The sequence below is a fragment of the Ursus americanus genome, unplaced genomic scaffold (genome assembly GCF_024610735.1).
Source record: "Ursus americanus isolate L20-20 unplaced genomic scaffold, mUrsAme1.1.p SCAF_107, whole genome shotgun sequence".
In the NCBI taxonomy this organism is placed as follows: Eukaryota; Metazoa; Chordata; class Mammalia; order Carnivora; family Ursidae; genus Ursus; species Ursus americanus.
Genome location: NW_028273689.1, coordinates 520,330 through 541,764, shown reverse-complemented (window position 1 = coordinate 541,764; position 21,435 = coordinate 520,330). Strand labels below are relative to the sequence as shown.

The 21,435-nt window shown below is 48.3% G+C and overlaps 1 long non-coding RNA gene across 1 annotated transcript; it reads left to right on the top strand.

Annotated features, from left to right (window-relative positions):
- Positions 1-10,181: 10,181 nt before the first annotated feature.
- On the top strand, positions 10,182-11,706 carry LOC148106704 (uncharacterized). The gene is made up of 3 exons (XR_015723609.1): positions 10,182-10,392; positions 10,503-10,695; positions 10,887-11,706. It is a non-coding gene; the product is annotated as an uncharacterized LOC148106704 (long non-coding RNA).
- The last annotated feature ends 9,729 nt before the right edge of the window (positions 11,707-21,435 follow it).

Here is a 21,435-nt window from a genome sequence, read left to right as displayed (position 1 = left end):
ATCAACACTGACCTGGTACTCACAACTACTTAGGACCTCTCCTTATGCTTTCACTCACACTTCTGCATGTACTTCCATCTTCATTACAGAAGATGTGAGTTGGGAGATCTTTTCCAAGGGTGTTCTTACCTGAGCATACAGCATGTTCCTTAGGTTTTCATACAGTTTTGGAACATACATCCATCTTCATGAAGGTAGTTGTGATTTGGAAGGTTGTCTCTAGATGGTGCTCTTTCTTAGTGTTAAGCATGTGGCACTTCTCTTACGATTCAACAGAGATATTTGAAAATCTCTCTTCATACATCAGGATGTTTGAAATCTCTTCCTCTATACAGAACATTGATGCTCAGAGTCAAGTAAATGGCATTTCTTTACACATTCCCTCACCCTTTAGCCAATGCTTCCAGGGTCATGTGAAAAGGTGTTTCAGAGGGTATTCTATGGAGTTCTCTTGTAAAGTTAAGCATACGATAATTCCCTTAAGCTGAGAAACACTCTCTTGTATATGCTTCCAGCTTCATGAAAGAACACGTGCCTTTAAAGATGGATTAGGTACTGTCCTTTTTTGGAGCCATGTCTCTGCCACTTTCCTTATGTTTTCACCACAACGTTGCAAACATTTTCGTCTTCATGACAGAAGCCGTGGTTTGTAAGATGCTATCTACCCAGTGCTCTCACCTACTAAGTTTATGGCACTTTCCTTAAGTTTCAACACATAGGGAAGAAAACCCTGGTTGATCCATTTGTCAGGAGGTGGGTTCGATATCGTTTTCTATCTAGACAGATTTGGTTCTCAGAATTAAGTAGACAGCCCTTTCTCTACGTGCTTGCACACACTCTTGCCAAGGCTTCCATCTTCACAACAGAAGTTGTGAGTTGAGACATGATGTCTATACAGTGTTCTTCTATAGAGTGAGGCAACGCGCTTTATGCATCTCTTTTTGTACACACTTTTTCACATGCTTCCTTTTTCATGCCAGAAAACAGTGAGATGCAGGGCGCCTGGGTGGAAGAGCAGTTAAGCGTCTGCCTTCAGCCAGGGCGTGATCCCGGCATTGTGGGATCGAGCCCCACATCAGGCTCCTCTGCTGTGAGCCTGCTTCTTCCTCTCCTACTCCCCCTGCTTGTGTTCCCTCTCTCACTGGCTGTTTTGCTGTCAAATTAATAAATGAAATCTTAAAACAAAAGAAAAAGAAGGGTTGCAGATTGGATAAAAAGAAATGACCCATCCATTTGCTGTCTACAAGAGACTCATTTCGAACCCAAAGATGCATTCAGACTGAGAGTAAGGGGATGGAGTACCATCTTTCACGCAAATGGACTTCAAAAGCAAGCTGGGGTAGCAATTCTCATATCAGATAAATTGGATTTTAAACTACAGACTATTGTTAGAGATGCAGAAGGGCACTATATTATTCTTAAAGGAAGTATTCAACAAGTGGATATGACAATTATATATGCCCCCAACAGGGGAGCAGCAAGATACACAAGCCAACTCTTAACCAGAATAAAGAGACATATAAATAAAAATACATTAATAGTAGGGGACCTCAACACTCCACTATCAGAAATAGACAGAACACCCTGGCAAAAACTAAGCAAAGAATCAAAGGCTTTGAATGCCATACTTGACAAGTTGGACCTCATAGATATATATAGAACACTACACCCCAGAACCAAAGAATACTCATTCTATTCTAATGCCCATGGAACATTCTCAAGAATAGACCATGTTCTGGGACACAAAACAGGTCTCAGCCGATACCAAAAGATTGAAATTATCCCCTGCATATTCTCAGACCACAACGCTCTGAAATTGGAACTCAACCACAAGGAAAAATTTGGAAGAAGCTCAGACACCTGGAGACTAAGAACCATCCTGCTCAGGAATGACTCGATAAACCAGGAAATCAAAAATCAAATTAAACAATTTATGGAGACCAATGGGAATGAAAATACAACAGTCCAAAAATCTATGGGATACTGCAAAGGCAGTCCCAAGGGGGAAATACATAGCCATCCAAGCCTCACTCAAAAGAATAGAAAAATCTAAAATGCAGTTTTTACATTCTCACCTCAAGAAGGTGGAACAGCAACAGAGGGACAGGCCTAATCCACACACGAGGAAGCAGTTGACCAAAATTAGAGCTGAAATCAATCAAGCAGAAACCAGAAGTACAGTAGAGCAGATCAACAGGACTAGAAGCTGGTTCTTGGAGAGAATCAATAAAATTGACAGACCACTGGCAACGCTCATTCAAAAGAAAAGAGAAAGGACCCGAATATTAATATTATGAATGAAAAAGGAGAGGTCACGACGAACACCATTGAAATTGGAAGGATTATTAGAAATTTTTATCAACAGCTATATGCCAATAAACTAAGCAATCTGGAAGAGATGGAATCCTTCCTGGAAACCTATAAACTACCAAGATTGAAAGAGGAAGAAATTGATTTCTTAAACAGGCCAATTAATGATGAAGAAATTGAGTCAGTGATAAACAACCTTCCAAATAACAAAACTCCAGGCCCGGACGGTTTTCCTGGGGAATTCTACCAAACATTCAAAGAAGAAATAATACCTACTCTCCTAAAGCTATTTCAAAAAATAGAAACAGAAGGAAAGCTACCAAACTCATTCTATGAGGCCAATATTACCTTGATCCCCAAACCAGGCAAAGACCCCCTCAAAAAGGAGAATGACAGACCGATTTCCCTAATGAATATGGACGCCAAAATCCTCAACAAGATACTTGCTAATAAAATCCAACAGTACATTAAAAGAATTACCCATCACGATCAAGTGGGATTCATACCTGGGATGCAAGCGTGGTTCAATATTCGCAAATCCATCAGCGTGATATATCATATCAACAAGAAAAGACTCAGGAACCATATGATCCTCTCAATTGATGCCGAAAAAGCATTTGACAAAATACAGCATCCTTTCCTGATTAAAACCCTTCAGAGTGTAGGAATAGAAGGTACATTTCTCAATCTCATAAAAGCCATCTGTGAAAAGCCTACTGCAAATATTATTCTCAATGGGGAAAAGCTGGAAGCCTTTCCCTTAAGATCAGGAACTCGACAAGGATGCCCACTCTCGCCACTATAATTCAACATCGTACTGGAAGTCTTTGCAACAGCAATCAGACGACAAAAAGGGATCAAAGGTATTCAAATCGGCAAAGAAGAAGTCAAAATGTCTCTCTTCGCAGATGACATGATACTCTATATGGAAAACCCAAAAGAAGCCACTCCCAAACTATTAGAAGTTATAGAGCAATTCAGTAATGTGGTGGGATACAAAATTAATGCTCAGAAATCAGTTGCATTTCTGTACACGAATAACGAGACCGAAGAAAGAGAAATTAGGGAATCCATCCCATTTACAATAGCACCAAAAACCGTACGTTACCTTAGAATTAACCAGAGACGTAAAGGACCTATATTCTAGAAACTATAAATCACTCTTGAAAGACATTAAGGAAGACATAAAAAGATGGAAAGGTATTCCATGCTCAAGGATCAGAAGAATTAACATAGTTAAAATGTCCATACTACCCTGAGCCATCTACACTTTCAATGCTATCCCGATCAAAATACTGAGGACATTTTTCAAAGAACTGGAACAAATAGTCCTTAAATTTGCATGGAAACAGAAAAGACCCCGAATCTCCAAGGAACTGTTGAAAAGGAAAAATAAAGCTGGGGGCATCACAATGCCAGATTTCGAGCTGTACTACAAAGCTGTGATCACAAAGACAGCATGGTACTGGCACAAAAGCAGACACATAGACCAATGGAACAGAATAGAGAACAGAGAAATGGACCCTCGGCTCTTTGTGCAGCTAATATTTGAGCAAGGAGGAAAAAACATTCGGTGGGAAAAAAGTCTTTTCAATAAATGGTGCTGGGAAAATTGGACAGCTACATGCAAAAGAATGAAACTTGACCACTCTCTCACACCATACACAAAAATAAACTCCAAATGGATGAAAGACCTCGATGGGAATCCATCAAAATTCTAGAGGAGAACATAGGCAGCAACCTCCACGACATCGGCCAAAGCAACCTTTTTCATGATACATCCCCAAAGGCAAGAGAAACAAAAGATACAATGAATTTATGGGACTTCATCAAGATTAAAAGTTTCAGCACAGTCAAGGAAAACAGTCAGAAAAACTAAGAGGCAGCCCACGGAATGGGAGAAGATATTTGCAAATGACACTACAGATAAAGGACTGGTATCCAAGATCTACAAAGAACTTCTCAAACTCAATACACGAGAAACAAATAAACAAATCAAAAAATGGGCAGAAGATATGAACAGACACTTTTCCAATGAAGACCTACAAATGGCTAACAGACACATGAAAAAATGTTCAAAATCATTAGCCATCAAGGAAATTCAAATCAAAACCACACTGAGATACCACCTTACGCCAGTTAGAATGGCAAAAATAGACAAGGCAAGAAACAACAAATGTTGGAGAGGATGTGGAGAAAGGGGATCCCTCCTACATTGTTGGTGGGAATGCAAGTTGGTACAGCCACTCTGGAAAACCGTGTTGAGGTCCCTTAAAAAGTTAAAAATTGAGCTACCCTATGATCCAGCCATTGCACTACTGGGTGTTTACCCCAAAGATACAGACGTAGTGAAGAGAAGGGCCATATGCACCCCAATGTTCACAGCAGCAATGTCCACAATAGCTAAATCGTGGAAGGAGCTGAGATGCCCTTCACAGATGACTGGATTAAGAAGTTGTGGTCCATATATACAATGGAATATTACTCAGCTATCAGAAAGAACGAGTTCTCAACATTTGCTACAACATGGATGGCACTGAAGGAGCTAATGCTAAGTGAAATAAGTCAAGCAGAGAAAGACAACTATCATATGATTTCTCTCATCTATGGAACAAAAGAACTAGGAAGATCGGTAGGAGAAGAAAGGGATAAAGAAAGGGGGGAAATCAGAAGGGGGAATGAAACATGAGAGACTATGGACTATGAGAAACAAACTGAGGGCCTCAGAAGGGAGGGGGGTGGGGGAATGGGATAGACCGGTGATGGGTGGTAAGGAGGGCACGTATTGCATGGTGCACTAGGTGTTATACGCAACTAATGAATCATCGAGCCTTACATCGGAAACCGGGGATGCACTGTATGTTGACAAACATAATAAAACATTAAAAAAAGAAAAAAAAAGAAAAACTGTGAGATGCAAGATGCTTTCTCTATGGTGTTCTTTCAGAGACTTCAGTATATGGCACTTTCCTTATGTTTTCTTAGACGCCTGTTGAAATGCTTTCATCTTCATGATAGAATACGTGAGGTGAAAGATGGCTTCGATACAATATTCTGTCTTAAATATTCGTTATTGGCCCTTTCCCTATGCTTTTATTCCCACTCTGAAACATTCTTCCATCATCATGACAGACGACGGGAGTTGGAAGACTGTTTCCATGCACTCCTATTACTGAGAGTTACATCTGGGGCTGTTTCCTTAAGTGAACCTTAAGGAAACATAGGGAAGCCCTAGTGTCTTCACTGATCAAAGTTGCCGTCTCTCTACACAAACTCTTTAGCTAATTGACTGATTGCACTTTCTTTTTGTTTTCACACAACCTTTTCGAATGGCTTTCATCCTCATGAAAGAAGTGAGTTGAGTGATGCTTTCTGTGTAGTATTATTACAGTTTTAAATGAAGTGCATTATCTTGATGCTCGCAGGCACTGTTTTGCACAATGCTCCCACTTCATGAGAAAAGATGTGAGATGCAAGATGCTTTTAGATAGAGTATTCTCTCCTAGTGTAAAGTAGGTGACACCTTCCTTATGCATTCGTAGACACTTGAAAAACTTGCGATCATCCTCACAGAAGCTGTGACTTGGAAGATGGTGTCCATTTGGTGTTCTGACTGAGATTTGTATATAGTGCCCTCTTCCTTAAGGTTCAAGGCACGTGCTGGACAACGGGTGTATATTCATGGGTCACCATGTTACTTCGATGTTGCCTTCTATCAACACGGAGTTGTTTCTCACAACTACTTAGATAGGACCTCTCCTTATGCTTTCACTTGCACTTCTGCAAGTACTCCCATCTTCATTACAGAAGATGTGAGTTGAAAGATTTTTTCCAAGGGTGTTCTTACCTGAGCATACAGAATGTTCCTTAGGTTTCATGCAGATTTTGGAACATACATCCACCCTCATGAACTTGATTTGGAAAGTTGTCTCCAGATGGTGCTCTTTAATAGTGCTAAGCGTATGGCACTTCTTTTACCGTTCAACACAGATATTTGAAAAAGCTTCTCTCTTCATGCATCAGGATGTTTGAAGTTTCATTCTCTATACAGAACCTTGGTGCTCAGAGTGGAGTAAACGTCATTTCTTTACAAGTTCCTTTACCCTTGAGCCAATGCTTTCAGCCTCATGAGAAAAGATCTGAGTTTCAGACAGTGTCCTACGGATTTCCCTCATAAAGTTAAGCGTATGATAATTCCCTTATGCTGAGAAACACTTCTGAGAATGCTTCCAACTTCGTAAAAGAAGATGTGCCTTGAAGGATGGATTCGGTACGGTCGTTTCTTGAAGCTAAGTCTCTGCCACTTTCCTTATGCTTTCAGGGCAATGATGCAAACGTTTCCATCTTCATGACAGAATTTGTTGGTTGAAAGATGCTATCTACCCAGTGCTCTCACCTACTATTAAGTTTATGGCACTTTCGTTAAGGTTCAACACACAGGAAAGAAACCCCGGTTGATCCATTTGTCAGGAGGTTGGTTTGATATTGTTTTCTATCTACACAGATTTGGTTCTTAGAATTAAGTAGACGGCACTTCTTTATGAGCTCGCACACATTCTTACTACACTTCACTACAGAAGTTGTGATTTGAGACATGGTGTCAATACAGTGTTCCTGTATAGAGTGAAACAACGCGCTTTATGCGTCTGTTTTCACAGACAGTTTTGCACATACTTCCGTTTTTATGACAGAAGACTGTGAGATGCAAGATGCTTTCTCTATGGTGTTCTTTCGTGGACTTCAGTATATGGCACTTTCCCTACGTTTTCTTAGACACCTGTGCCAATAGTTTCATCTTCACGACCGAAGATGTCAGGTGAATGTTGGCTTTGATACAATGTTCTTCCTTGAAGATTGGTTAGTGGCCCTTATGCTTTCATTCCCACTCTGCAACATGCTTCCATCATCATGACAGAGGATGGGAGTTGGAAGACCCTTACCATGCTCTTCTTACTGAGAGTTACGTCTATGGCAGTTTCCTTAAGGTTCAACACACATATTGGAAAACCCTGATGTCTTCAGTGATCAACGTTACCGTCTCTCTGCACAAACCTGATTCACTGAATGGAGTGATGGCACTTTCTTTTCCTTTTCACACATTTTTGATCGGCATCCTCTTTTTTTGGAAATTTTGTTTGGAAATTTTAATATGCCTTTCTCAATATCTGATGGAAAAAGCAGACAAAACATTGGTAACAAATGTGACCTAATTGACGTCTATGTAATATTGCATAATACGTGCAGAATACATTATTTCCAGTGGTCATAGACTATTTACCCAAACAGATGATATGTTGTTCCATGAATCATGTCTACATTTTAACATCCTGAAACTAACTAGATTCTATTCGTAGGCCACCAAGGAATAGAGCCCGAGTCCTCATGAAAAGAAGACCAGGAAATCCCTCCATGTTTAAAAATTCAATGTAACTTTGCTGCATATCCTAAGGGTCAGAGAGGGAATCGCAATGGACATTTTCCACCTTTTCTACATCAGGGCTCACACACAATGGCCCTTTGTCTCTGAAGAGCACTGACTATCCTAACATAGACAGGACTTAAGCCTCCTATCAGAGTTCTGCATGTCCCAGGCACACCTGGCAGCCTTGGCCTGTGCCCACACACACCTCCCTCCAGCTTTCCTTTCTGGTGGCATTGTGTTAAGGTAGTCAACATAGCCATATGGAGATGAGAAGCTCCCCACTCCTAGTGATGATGTTGCTATTGTCCCCACCAAGCTAATAACATGATTTCTGAGAGAATTACAACAAAATAGCAGTTTCTTGACCTTCATGAAAGTGTGAAAATCATCTTGTGAGTCATCTTTTCGAAACACGGTTTCACCATGTGTTCTTTTCTCTGGAAAAGATATAGACCCAATGGTAATTATGGCTCCTGAGCACCTGCTCTTGGGAGAATCCATACTGGCTCTGAGTAGCATTCTCCCTCGTAAACTTCTCAACTGGGGTGTAGATAGAATGAGTCCCATTTTTAGATGGATAGACAAAGGCTCAGAAATGATATGAATTACAGAGGATTTTAGTGTCAGAAACCTAAGTGTGATCTCCAAACTGACTCCAAATCCCTTGTTCTTCCATACAAGGTACCATTTCGCTCTACCCCAGGTCTTCTCAATCTGGAAACCTAGGAAGTATTAGGATTTTCTTGTTGTGTGGCCAAATGGAATGAATTCGGCTGCCTTTTCACCTCTGCCCATCATGATCATGAAGATAATTCTCTCAGTGGAGGACCTTTGAGTCGGAGACTTAAAGATCCCTAGGAATAGAGATACTATACTATTTTTCTGATATTAAAGTGACTGAAAGAACTATGCTTTTTTAATTGATGGAGGCTCTGGTCTGTAGAGTGTCCTGTAAGGTCGGAAATAGTATTTAAAGCAGTTAGCCTCTTCTATAGAGTGAGACAATGCTTCTAAAGATTTCCTAAATATTCCCTTACCTGTGATTATTTATTCCCAACCATCGTAGTGTTTCTATGTTACGATTATGATTTCATTAAGGCCAACGTTGCGGAGAAAGAACTTAGTGTATCCAGGGGCACTTTCGTGTTGTGACAGTGAGCTATTCTGTTGTATTCTGTAGTCCAAGGGAATGGTGCCAGACATCTCTAAGATGTGTAAAATTCTGACTGTAAATGATCTCTATGCTTCAGAGATTTGGGCAGGACAAGGGGAGGAGTCCAGAGACCATGAACGCCTCTGTTACCTGTGTTGACCATGGAGCAGGTAACCTTCTGTAGGGGTCCTTTGATGTCTCTTTACTATTGGAAAGGTGCTTTCATCTCACGTTCCACCATTTGGTAGTGATGATAAGGATAAGAGTAATTTTTATGTCATACCATCTGTGAGGCCTGATCTTGGCCTCCCAGGAAAGCTCTCCTTTAACATTTTACCCAGCTCAAAATGACTGGGCAAACCCTCAAAGCATGGGCCCTATTTCTGCCCCCAGCACTTATTGTCCATATGCATCAAAAAGAAAAAGAGAACCAAAAAATGCCTTTGCCAACATCAAGGTGAGAACACAAAAGAACCTTTCTTGCTCCCATAAGATTAAAGTCATACTGATTTGTACATACTGAAAACATAAGAAAAAGTCTGTCACTTTCTGGAACCTTCTTCCTCATCATGATGTATAACTGTACGTAGCACAACTCAGAACAAATATATGACCCTGCCCTAAATGTTCCTTCCCTGGAGCACTCCCTTCTTTGTGAATATTGTGTCTCCCAGGCAGCTGTCCTTGACTTGGGTTTGAATAAAACTCTCTTCCTTCCTCTCTAAAATGTTTTAAAAGGTTCCTTCATTTAGTGTCGACAATAACACTCTGTTTTCAAGTGAAAAATAAATGTTCCTGGTTCACAACCTTGACAGAACAGAAGGCCGGCTTTTCCTTCCTTCCCTGTAGAACTAAGCATGTGTATATAGATTGCAGCACAAATGGGCTCACCCTAGAAGGATGTTTTGAAGGTCTGAGAAGCACTATCCACTCCATGGGTGAGACAAGAAGGCAAAGCTATTCCCGCTTGGAGCATTCCTTTTGGCGCTTAAAATTGCCTTGGATATGCATAAAAGCATTGCATTTCCTAAAGCCCAAGGCTGGAACAGTCTGAGAGCAGCTGACCTTGCCAGGAACCAGGCACACCCTTGCAGGAAGGGTTGGTGCAGAAGGGAAGGGGCAGGGCTCTGAGGGTGGTCTGCAGCTAGAGGGGTCCGCGAAAGGGGCCGCGTGTGTGTGTGTGTGTGTGTGTGTGTGTGTGTGTGTGTGTGTGTGATTGCAGCCCTGCCCATGATCCCCGTCATGCCTGCTCAGGGCGTTTAGCCAAGGAGGTGCCTCCTGGACCTCTGCACTCCCAGAGTTGTGAGTCATGGGGCCGGTTGCCTGGCATTCAAGGAGTTGGAAGCATCATACTCCCCAAGCAATCACCCCATGGGGGTGGAGCTACGTCTCTGTGTGCAGATCCGGAGCAGCCCAAGGACGCAGACCAGGAGCCAAGGAAGTGGAGTTTTGAGAGAGTGGACCTGTGGAGTTCCTGGCTGGGTGAATGCATGCTGTGTGGCCATAGGTGGGCTTTCTGGGAGTAGGGGCACCCCGGGTAAGAGGCAGGGTTCTGGAAGGGCATGTTGAGAGAGTTCATCATGGAGACTCAGTTTTCTTTCCTTTTTCCCTTGAAAGTCTCTTCTGCCTAGTCTCCGTCAACTGGCCATACACTCCAGACCCAGGAACTCCAGGGCACCCGCTCAGCAAAGCTTTTGTGGGATGGTTCGCAGACATTCCAGGGTTTCCCGTGTTCCCCAAGAAGAGCGAGAGAAAGGACCGCACAGTCCCCAACTTCAGTGCGGTGCCCCTGTCCCCCGACACAGTGCAGGTAATGGACCTTGAGCAGTTCCCCGAGTTCAGCAGGGTATTCCCTGTTCCCTCAGGCACAGGTGGGGCGCTAGGAAGGCCCAGAGCCCTTACCCAACTTCAGCATTGTGCTAGCTGTTTCCTGGGAATGGTGGCAATGGGCTGGGAGATAATTACTACTAAAAGACAAGTCTATGTTTCCCCTTCTCCCAGAAACCACAGCAGGTGTGCAGGCTTTAGGTCCGAGGAGCTGCTTCTCCCCATCTGACAACACTTCTCTGCTCTGGCTCCGCGACACCCTACGTTCTGAACGTCTGCATCTGAGTCAGTGAGGCAGCTTGACACGGGATCCAGCATTCAGAGAAAGCGGCAGGTCCATTTGGAGAAATGTCATATCCACATCAGGACTGGAAGTAAAACCTCTCATGAACCCACCATCTCCTGGGCTTTTCTCTTTTCTCTAGTTGAGCCATGAAGTAAAACTTAAGTAATAGTTGTCAGCGTTCTGAATTTGGTGAAGGAGGTACTTAGTTTCTGAACTTGGAGCACTTTGCAGGGGATCCCATTTTCTCTGTTCATTGACTGCTTATGAATGTATTTTGAACAGCTGTTTCCTAGAAACACTCTTTCATTAGAAAGGGAAGGTGAGGTTTACTCTTTGCCTATTTTTAAGATATACGTTTGACAGTGTTTATACAGTTGGGCCTAAGATATGGGTGAGTGGCCACCATTTAGTGTTAGATGGCCTTTTGTCGTCACATACAAATATGGATGATGTCTTTCCAATTGTCAAAGGTGATGTTTCATCACTGATTAGTCTTTTCATCCCAAGAGTTACAATGGGGGTCGAGGGAAAATTCAAAATTATTCAGAGCAGCATTTTGCTGTTTAAAATATATGCTGGTGTTGGGTAGTAAGGAGGGCACATATTGCATGGTGCACTGGGTGTTATATGCAACTAATGTATCATCGAAATTTACTATACTGTATGGAGACTATAACATTATGTAATAAAAAACAATAAAAAAATAAAGGTAAACCTTGTGTATCTAACTATACCAGATGTATCATCTCGATATTTTGAAGTGCCATATTCAATCTGCTGTTTCTTTGGTAGTGGAGTCAGAGGAGAGTCTTTGGGAATTCCTTTCGATAGAGGCATGGTGGTGGCTACAATTGGGTAGGCGACAGGGGCCCTGGGCTGAGTTCTGGAACTGCTTTCCTGATGCTGGGTGAGTCAGGTTATGCCAAAGAGTTTCTGTTTCTTCCCTATGAGATTGACAAAAACCGGCTTCCAACGGAAAAATCTTTCGTAACGTGCAAACATGCTCAAAAGTGCCTGTGCCAAGGTGAAGTAAATGCCATACACTGATCTGTAAGAGACCACAGTTTGCTAGCAGGAGATAAACCCGAACGAACACAGCAGGGGACACTTGGGGCAGAAACGGCTTCCGAAGAAAAAAAAGTTCTTGATGTGGAAAACCTATCTAAAGTGGTTGTAGCAAAGTAAACAGAATGCCACACACTTATGTGCAAGAAACAACATTCCCCAGGCATGGTCTAAGCCCAGACATCGTCACTGTGCTTTTGGTAGCATGAGGGAAACCCGAGCCTCACAGCCCTGACCCATTAGGTAAAAAGCCGGCTTCCAAAGGAAACAGTTTTCCTAAGGTGCAGACCCTCTCACAAGTGGTTGTGGCAAGGTAAAGCAAATGCCATCCACTTCTCTGGAAGAAACCACAGTGCCCAGCCATGTTCTAAGCCCTAACATCATCACTGGGCTTCTGGAAGCATGAGTGAAAACAGAGGAGCACAACACGGAGACCCATTTGAGAAAAACCGGCTTCCAACGGAAAAATCTTTCATAACGTGCAAACATGCTCACAACTGCCTGTGGCAAGGTGAAGTAAATGCCGTACACTGATTTGTAAGAGACCACAGTGCCCAGGCACAGTCTGAACCTTTCCCTCATCCCGGCGGTTTTGCTAGCAGGAGTTCAACCCCAACGAACACAGCCCGGAGACCCCTGGGGCAAAAACGGCTTCCGACGAACAATAGGTGCTTGCTGTGGAAAACCTATCCCAAGTGGGGTAGCCAGGTCAACAAAATGCCTCACACCCAGGTGTAAGAAACAACATTGCCCAGGCATGGTCTAAGCCCCTCACCTCGTCCCTGTGCTTTGGGGAGCCGGAGGGACACCCGAGGCCCACGGCCCTGAGACCCCTTTGCAAAAAGCAGGCTTCCCACGGAAACAGTTTTCCTGAGGTGCAGACCCTCTCACAAGTGGTTGTGGCAAGGTAAAGCCAATGCCCTCCACTTCTCTGGAAGAAACCACAGTGCCCAGCCATGTTCTAAGCCCTCCCATCCTCCCTGGGCTTCTGGCAGCAGGAGTGAAAAGAGAGGAGCAGAGCACTGGGACCCGTTTGACAAAAACCGGCTTCCCACGGGAAAGTCTTTCTCCACGTGCAGACATGCTCCCAGGTGCCTGTGGCAAGGGGAAGGAAATGCCATACACTGACCTGGAAGAGACCACAGGGCCCAGGCACAGTCTGAACCCTTCCCTCATCCCGGCGGTTTTGCTAGCAGGAGTTCAACCCCAACGAACACAGCCCGGAGACCCCTGGGGCAAAGACGGCTTCCGACGAACAATAGGTGCTTGCAGTGGAAAACCTATCCCAAGTGGGGGTAGCCAGGTCAACAAAATGCCTCACACCCAGGTGTAAGAAACAACATTGCCCAGGCATGGTCTAAGCCCCTCACCTCGTCCCTGTGCTTTGGGGAGCCGGAGGGACAGCCGAGGCCCACGGCCCTGAGAACCCTTTGCAAAAAGCCGGCTTCCCACGGAAACACTTTTCCTGAGGTGCAGACCCTCTCACAAGTGGTTGTGGCAAGGTAAAGCAAATGCCCTCCACTTCTCTGGAAGAAACCCCAGGGCCCAGCCATGTTCTAAGCCCTCCCATCCTCCCTGGGCTTCTGGCAGCAGCAGTGAAAAGAGAGGAGCAGAGCACTGGGACCCGTTTGACAAAAACCGGCTTCCCACGGGAAAGTCTTTCTCCACGTGCAGACATGCTCCCAGGTGCCTGTGGCAAGGGGAAGGAAATGCCATACACTGACCTGGAAGAGACCACAGGGCCCAGGCACAGTCTGAACCCTTCCCTCAACCCGGCGGTTTTGCTAGCAGGAGTTCAACCCCAAGGAACACAGCCCGGAGACCCCTGGGGCAATAACGGCTTCCGACGAACAATAGGTGCTTGCTGTGGAACATCTATCCCAAGTGGGGGTAGCCAGCTCAACAAAATGCCACACACCCAGGTGTAAGAAACAACATTGTCCAGCCATGGTCTAAGCCCCTCACCTCGTCCCTGTGCTTTGGGGAGCCGGAGGGACACCCGAGGCCCACGGCCCTGAGACCCCTTTGCAAAAAGCCGGCTTCCCACGGAAACAGTTTTCCTGAGGTGCAGACCCTCTCACAAGTGGTTGTGGCAAGGTAAAGCCAATGCCCTCCACTTCTCTGGAAGAAACCCCAGTGCCCAGCCATGTTCTAAGCCCTCCCATCCTCCCTGGGCTTCTGGCAGCAGGAGTGAAAAGAGAGGAGCAGAGCACTGGGTCCCGTTTAACAAAAACCGGCTTCCCACGGGAAAGTCTTTCTCCACGTGCAGACATGCTCCCAGGTGCCTGTGGCAAGGGGAAGGAAATGCCATACACTGACCTGGAAGAGACCACAGGGCCCAGGCACAGTCTGAACCCTTCCCTCAACCCGGCGGTTTTGCTAGCAGGAGTTCAAGCCCAAGGAACACAGCCCGGAGACCCCTGGGGCAAAAACGGCTTCCGACGAACAATAGGTGCTTGCTGTGGAACACCTATCCCAAGTGGGGGTAGCAGGCTCAACAAAATGCCACACACCCAGGTGTAAGAAACAACATTGCCCAGGCATGGTCTAAGCCCCTCACCTCGTCCCTGTGCTTTGGGGAGCCGGAGGGACACCCGAGACCCACGGCCCTGAGACACCTTTGCAAAAAGCAGGCTTCCCACGGAAAGAGTTTTCCTGAGGTGCAGACCCTCTCACAAGTGGTTGCGGCAAGGTAAAGCCAATGCCCTCCACTTCTCTGGAAGAAACCACAGTGCCCAGCCATGTTCTAAGCCCTCCCATCCTCCCTGGGCTTCTGGCAGCAGGAGTGAAAAGAGAGGAGCAGAGCACTGGGACCCGTTTGACAAAAACCGGCTTCCCACGGGAAAGTCTTTCTCCACGTGCAGACATGCTCCCAGGTGCCTGTGGCAAGGGGAAGGAAATGCCATACACTGACCTGGAAGAGACCACAGGGCCCAGGCACAGTCTGAACCCTTCCCTCAACCCGGCGGTTTTGCTAGCAGGAGTTCAACCCCAAGGAATAGAGCCCGGAGACCCCTGAGGCAAAAACGGCTTCCGACGAAAAATAGGCGCTTGCTGTGGAAAACCTTTCCCAAGTGGGGGTAGCCAGCTCAACAAAATGCCACACACCCAGGTGTAAGAAACAACATTGCCCAGGCATGGTCTAAGCCCCTCACCTCGTCCCTGTGCTTTGGGGAGCCGGAGGGACACCCGAGGCTCACGGCCCTGAGACCCCTTTGCAAAAAGCCGGCTTCCCACGGAAACAGTTTTCCTGAGGTGCAGACCCTCTCACAAGTGGTTGTGGCAAGGTAAAGCCAATGCCCTCCACTTCTCTGGAAGAAACCCCAGTGCCCAGCCATGTTCTAAGCCCTCCCATCCTCCCTGGGCTTCTGGCAGCAGGAGTGAAAAGAGAGGTGCAGAGCACTGGGACCCGTTTGACAAAAACCGGCTTCCCACGGGAAAGTCTTTCTCCACGTGCAGACATGCTCCCAGGTGCCTGTGGCAAGGGGAAGGAAATGCCATACACTGACCTGGAAGAGACCACAGGGCCCAGGCACAGTCTGAACCCTTCCCTCAACCCGGCGGTTTTGCTAGCAGGAGTTCAACCCCAACGAATACAGCCCGGAGACCCCTGAGGCAAAAACGGCTTCCGACGAAAAATAGGCGCTTGCTGTGGAAAACCTTTCCCAAGTGGGGGTAGCCAGGTCAGCAAAATGCCACACACCCAGGTGTAAGAAACAACATTGCCCAGCCATGGTCTAAGCCCCTCACCTCGTCCCTGTGCTTTGGGGAGACGGAGGGACACCCGAGGCCCACGGCCCTGAGTCCCCTTTGCAAAAAGCCGGCTTCCCACGGAAACAGTTTTCCTGAGGTGCAGACCCTCTCACAAGTGGTTGTGGCAAGGTAAAGCAAATGCCCTCCACTTCTCTGGAAGAAACCCCAGTGCCCAGCCATGTTCTAAGCCCTCCCATCCTCCCTGGGCTTCTGGCAGCAGGAGTGAAAAGAGAGTTGCAGAGCACTGGGACCCGTTTGACAAAAACCGGCTTCCCACGGGAAAGTCTTTCTCCACGTGCAGACATGCTCCCAGGTGCCTGTGGCAAAGGGAAGGAAATGCCATACACTGACCTGGAAGAGTCCACAGGGCCCAGGCACAGTCTGAACCCTTCCCTCAACCCGGCGGTTTTGCTAGCAGGAGTTCAACCCCAACGAATACAGCCCGGAGACCCCTGAGGCAAAAACGGCTTCCGACGAAAAATAGGCGCTTGCTGTGGAAAACCTTTCCCAAGTGGCGGTAGCCAGGTCAGCAAAATGCCACACACCCAGGTGTAAGAAACAACATTGCCCAGGCATGGTCTAATCCCCTCACCTCGTCCCTGTGCTTTGGGGAGCCGGAGGGACACCCGAGGCCCACGGACCTGAGACCCCTTTGCAAAAAGCCGGCTTCCCACGGAAACAGTTTTCCTGAGGTGCAGACCCTCTCACAAGTGGTTGTGGCAAGGTAAAGCCAATGCCCTCCACTTCTCTGGAAGAAACCCCAGTGCCCAGCCATGTTCTAAGCCCTCCCATCCTCCCTGGGCTTCTGGCAGCAGGAGTGAAAAGAGAGGAGCAGAGCACTGGGACCCGTTTGACAAAAACCGGCTTCCCACGGGAAAGTCTTTCTCCACGTGCAGACATGCTCCCAGTGCCTGTGGCAAGGGGAAGGAAATGCCATACACTGAATTGGAAGAGACCACAGGGCCCAGGCACAGTCTGAACGCTTCCCTCAACCCGGCGGTTTTGCTAGCAGGAGTTCAACCCCAACGAACACAGCCCGGAGACCCCTGGGGCAAAAACGGCTTCCGACGAACAATAGGTGCTTGCTGTGGAAAACCTATCCCAAGTGGGGGTAGCCAGGTCAACAAAATGCCACACACCCACGTGTAAGAAACAACATTGCCCAGCCATGGTCTAAGCCCCACACCTCGTCCCTGTGTTTTGGGGAGCCGAAGGGACAGCCGAGGCCCACGGCCCTGAGTCCCCTTTGCAAAAAGCCGGCTTCCCACGGAAAGAGTTTTCCTGAGGTGCAGACCCTCTCACAAGTGGTTGCGGCAAGGTAAAGCCAATGCCCTCCACTTCTCTGGAAGAAACCACAGTGCCCAGCCATGTTCTAAGCCCTCCCGTCCTCCCTGGGATTCTGGCAGCAGGAGTGAAAAGAGAGGAGCAGAGCACTGGGACCCGTTTGACAAAAACCGGCTTCCCACGGGAAAGTCTTTCTCCACGTGCAGACATGCTCCCAGGTGCCTGTGGCAAGGGGAAGGAAATGCCATACACTGACCTGCAAGAGACCACAGGGCCCAGGCACAATCTGAAACCTTGACTCAACCCGGCGGTTTTGCTAGCAGAAGTTCAACCCCAACGAACACAGCCCGGAGAACCCTGGGGCAAAAACGGCTTCCGACGAACAATAGGTGCTTGCTGTGGAACACCTATCCCAAGTGGGGGTAGCCAGCTCAACAAAATGCCACACACCCAGGTGTAAGAAACAACATTGCCCAGGCATGGTCTAAGCCCCTCACCTCGTCCCTGTGCTTTGGGGAGCCGGAGGGACACCCGAGGCCCACGGCCCTGAGACCCCTTTGCAAAAAGCAGGCTTCCCACGGAAACAGTTTTCCTGAGGTGCAGACCCTCTCACAAGTGGTTGCGGCAAGGTAAAGCCAATGCCCTCCACTTCTCTGGAAGAAACCACAGTGCCCAGCCATGTTCTAAGCCCTCCCATCCTCCCTGGGCTTCTGGCAGCAGGAGTGAAAAGAGAGGAGCAGAGCACTGGGACCCGTTTGACAAAAACCGGCTTCCCACGGGAAAGTCTTTCTCCACGTGCAGACATGCTCCCAGGTGCCTGTGGCAAGGGGAAGGAAATGCCATACACTGACCTGGAAGAGACCACAGGGCCCAGGCACAGTCTGAACCCTTCCCTCAACCCGGCGGTTTTGCTAGCAGGAGTTCAACCCCAAGGAATAGAGCCCGGAGACCCCTGAGGCAAAAACGGCTTCCGACGAAAAATAGGCGCTTGCTGTGGAAAACCTTTCCCAAGTGGGGGTAGCCAGCTCAACAAAATGCCACACACCCAGGTGTAAGAAACAACATTGCCCAGGCATGGTCTAAGCCCCTCACCTCGTCCCTGTGCTTTGGGGAGCCGGAGGGACACCCGAGGCTCACGGCCCTGAGACCCCTTTGCAAAAAGCCGGCTTCCCACGGAAACAGTTTTCCTGAGGTGCAGACCCTCTCACAAGTGGTTGTGGCAAGGTAAAGCCAATGCCCTCCACTTCTCTGGAAGAAACCCCAGTGCCCAGCCATGTTCTAAGCCCTCCCATCCTCCCTGGGCTTCTGGCAGCAGGAGTGAAAAGAGAGGTGCAGAGCACTGGGACCCGTTTGACAAAAACCGGCTTCCCACGGGAAAGTCTTTCTCCACGTGCAGACATGCTCCCAGGTGCCTGTGGCAAGGGGAAGGAAATGCCATACACTGACCTGGAAGAGACCACAGGGCCCAGGCACAGTCTGAACCCTTCCCTCAACCCGGCGGTTTTGCTAGCAGGAGTTCAACCCCAACGAATACAGCCCGGAGACCCCTGAGGCAAAAACGGCTTCCGACGAAAAATAGGCGCTTGCTGTGGAAAACCTTTCCCAAGTGGGGGTAGCCAGGTCAGCAAAATGCCACACACCCAGGTGTAAGAAACAACATTGCCCAGCCATGGTCTAAGCCCCTCACCTCGTCCCTGTGCTTTGGGGAGACGGAGGGACACCCGAGGCCCACGGCCCTGAGTCCCCTTTGCAAAAAGCCGGCTTCCCACGGAAACAGTTTTCCTGAGGTGCAGACCCTCTCACAAGTGGTTGTGGCAAGGTAAAGCAAATGCCCTCCACTTCTCTGGAAGAAACCCCAGTGCCCAGCCATGTTCTAAGCCCTCCCATCCTCCCTGGGCTTCTGGCAGCAGGAGTGAAAAGAGAGTTGCAGAGCACTGGGACCCGTTTGACAAAAACCGGCTTCCCACGGGAAAGTCTTTCTCCACGTGCAGACATGCTCCCAGGTGCCTGTGGCAAAGGGAAGGAAATGCCATACACTGACCTGGAAGAGTCCACAGGGCCCAGGCACAGTCTGAACCCTTCCCTCAACCCGGCGGTTTTGCTAGCAGGAGTTCAACCCCAACGAATACAGCCCGGAGACCCCTGAGGCAAAAACGGCTTCCGACGAAAAATAGGCGCTTGCTGTGGAAAACCTTTCCCAAGTGGCGGTAGCCAGGTCAGCAAAATGCCACACACCCAGGTGTAAGAAACAACATTGCCCAGGCATGGTCTAATCCCCTCACCTCGTCCCTGTGCTTTGGGGAGCCGGAGGGACACCCGAGGCCCACGGACCTGAGACCCCTTTGCAAAAAGCCGGCTTCCCACGGAAACAGTTTTCCTGAGGTGCAGACCCTCTCACAAGTGGTTGTGGCAAGGTAAAGCCAATGCCCTCCACTTCTCTGGAAGAAACCCCAGTGCCCAGCCATGTTCTAAGCCCTCCCATCCTCCCTGGGCTTCTGGCAGCAGGAGTGAAAAGAGAGGAGCAGAGCACTGGGACCCGTTTGACAAAAACCGGCTTCCCACGGGAAAGTCTTTCTCCACGTGCAGACATGCTCCCAGTGCCTGTGGCAAGGGGAAGGAAATGCCATACACTGAATTGGAAGAGACCACAGGGCCCAGGCACAGTCTGAACGCTTCCCTCAACCCGGCGGTTTTGCTAGCAGGAGTTCAACCCCAACGAACACAGCCCGGAGACCCCTGGGGCAAAAACGGCTTCCGACGAACAATAGGTGCTTGCTGTGGAAAACCTATCCCAAGTGGGGGTAGCCAGGTCAACAAAATGCCACACACCCACGTGTAAGAAACAACATTGCCCAGCCATGGTCTAAGCCCCACACCTCGTCCCTGTGTTTTGGGGAGCCGAAGGGACAGCCGAGGCCCACGGCCCTGAGTCCCCTTTGCAAAAAGCCGGCTTCCCACGGAAAGAGTTTTCCTGAGGTGCAGACCCTCTCACAAGTGGTTGCGGCAAGGTAAAGCCAATGCCCTCCACTTCTCTGGAAGAAACCACAGTGCCCAGCCATGTTCTAAGCCCTCCCGTCCTCCCTGGGATTCTGGCAGCAGGAGTGAAAAGAGAGGAGCAGAGCACTGGGACCCGTTTGACAAAAACCGGCTTCCCACGGGAAAGTCTTTCTCCACGTGCAGACATGCTCCCAGGTGCCTGTGGCAAGGGGAAGGAAATGCCATACACTGACCTGGAAGAGACCACAGGGCCCAGGCACAATCTGAAACCTTGACTCAACCCGGCGGTTTTGCTAGCAGAAGTTCAACCCCAACGAACACAGCCCGGAGAACCCTGGGGCAAAAACGGCTTCCGACGAACAATAGGTGCTTGCTGTGGAACACCTATCCCAAGTGGGGGTAGCCAGCTCAACAAAATGCCACACACCCAGGTGTAAGAAACAACATTGCCCAGGCATGGTCTAAGCCCCTCACCTCGTCCCTGTGCTTTGGGGAGCCGGAGGGACACCCGAGGCCCACGGCCCTGAGACCCCTTTGCAAAAAGCAGGCTTCCCACGGAAACAGTTTTCCTGAGGTGCAGACCCTCTCACAAGTGGTTGTGGCAAGGTAAAGCCAATGCCCTCCACTTCTCTGGAAGAAACCCCAGTGCCCAGCCATGTTCTAAGCCCTCCCATCCTCCCTGGTCTTCTGGCAGCAGGAGTGAAAAGAGAGGAGCAGAGCACTGGGACCCGTTTGACAAAAACCGGCTTCCCACGGGAAAGTCTTTCTCCACGTGCAGACATGCTCCCACGTGCCTGTGGCAAGGGGACGGAAATGCCATACACTGACCTGGAAGAGACCACAGGGCCCAGGCACAGTCTGAACCCTTCCCTCAACCCGGCGGTTTTGCAAGCAGGAGTTCAACCCCAACGAACACAGCCCGGAGACCCCTGGGGCAAAAACGGCTTCCGACGAACAATAGGTGCTTGCTGAGGAACACCTATCCCAAGTGAGGGTAGCCAGCTCAACAAAATGACACACACCCAGGTGTAAGAAACAACATTGCCCAGGCATGGTCTAAGCCCCTCACTTCGTCCCTGTGCTTTGGGGAGCCGGAGGGACACCCGAGGCCCACGGCCCTGAGACCCCTTTGCAAAAAGCCGGCTTCCCACGGAAACAGTTTTCCTGAGGTGCAGACCCTCTCACAAGTGGTTGTGGCAAGGTAAAGCCAATGCCCTCCACTTCTCTGGAAGAAACCACAGTGCCCAGCCATGTTCTAAGCCCTCCCATCCTCCCTGGGCTTCTGGCAGCAGGAGTGAAAAGAGAGGAGCAGAGCACTGGGACCCGTTTGACAAAAAC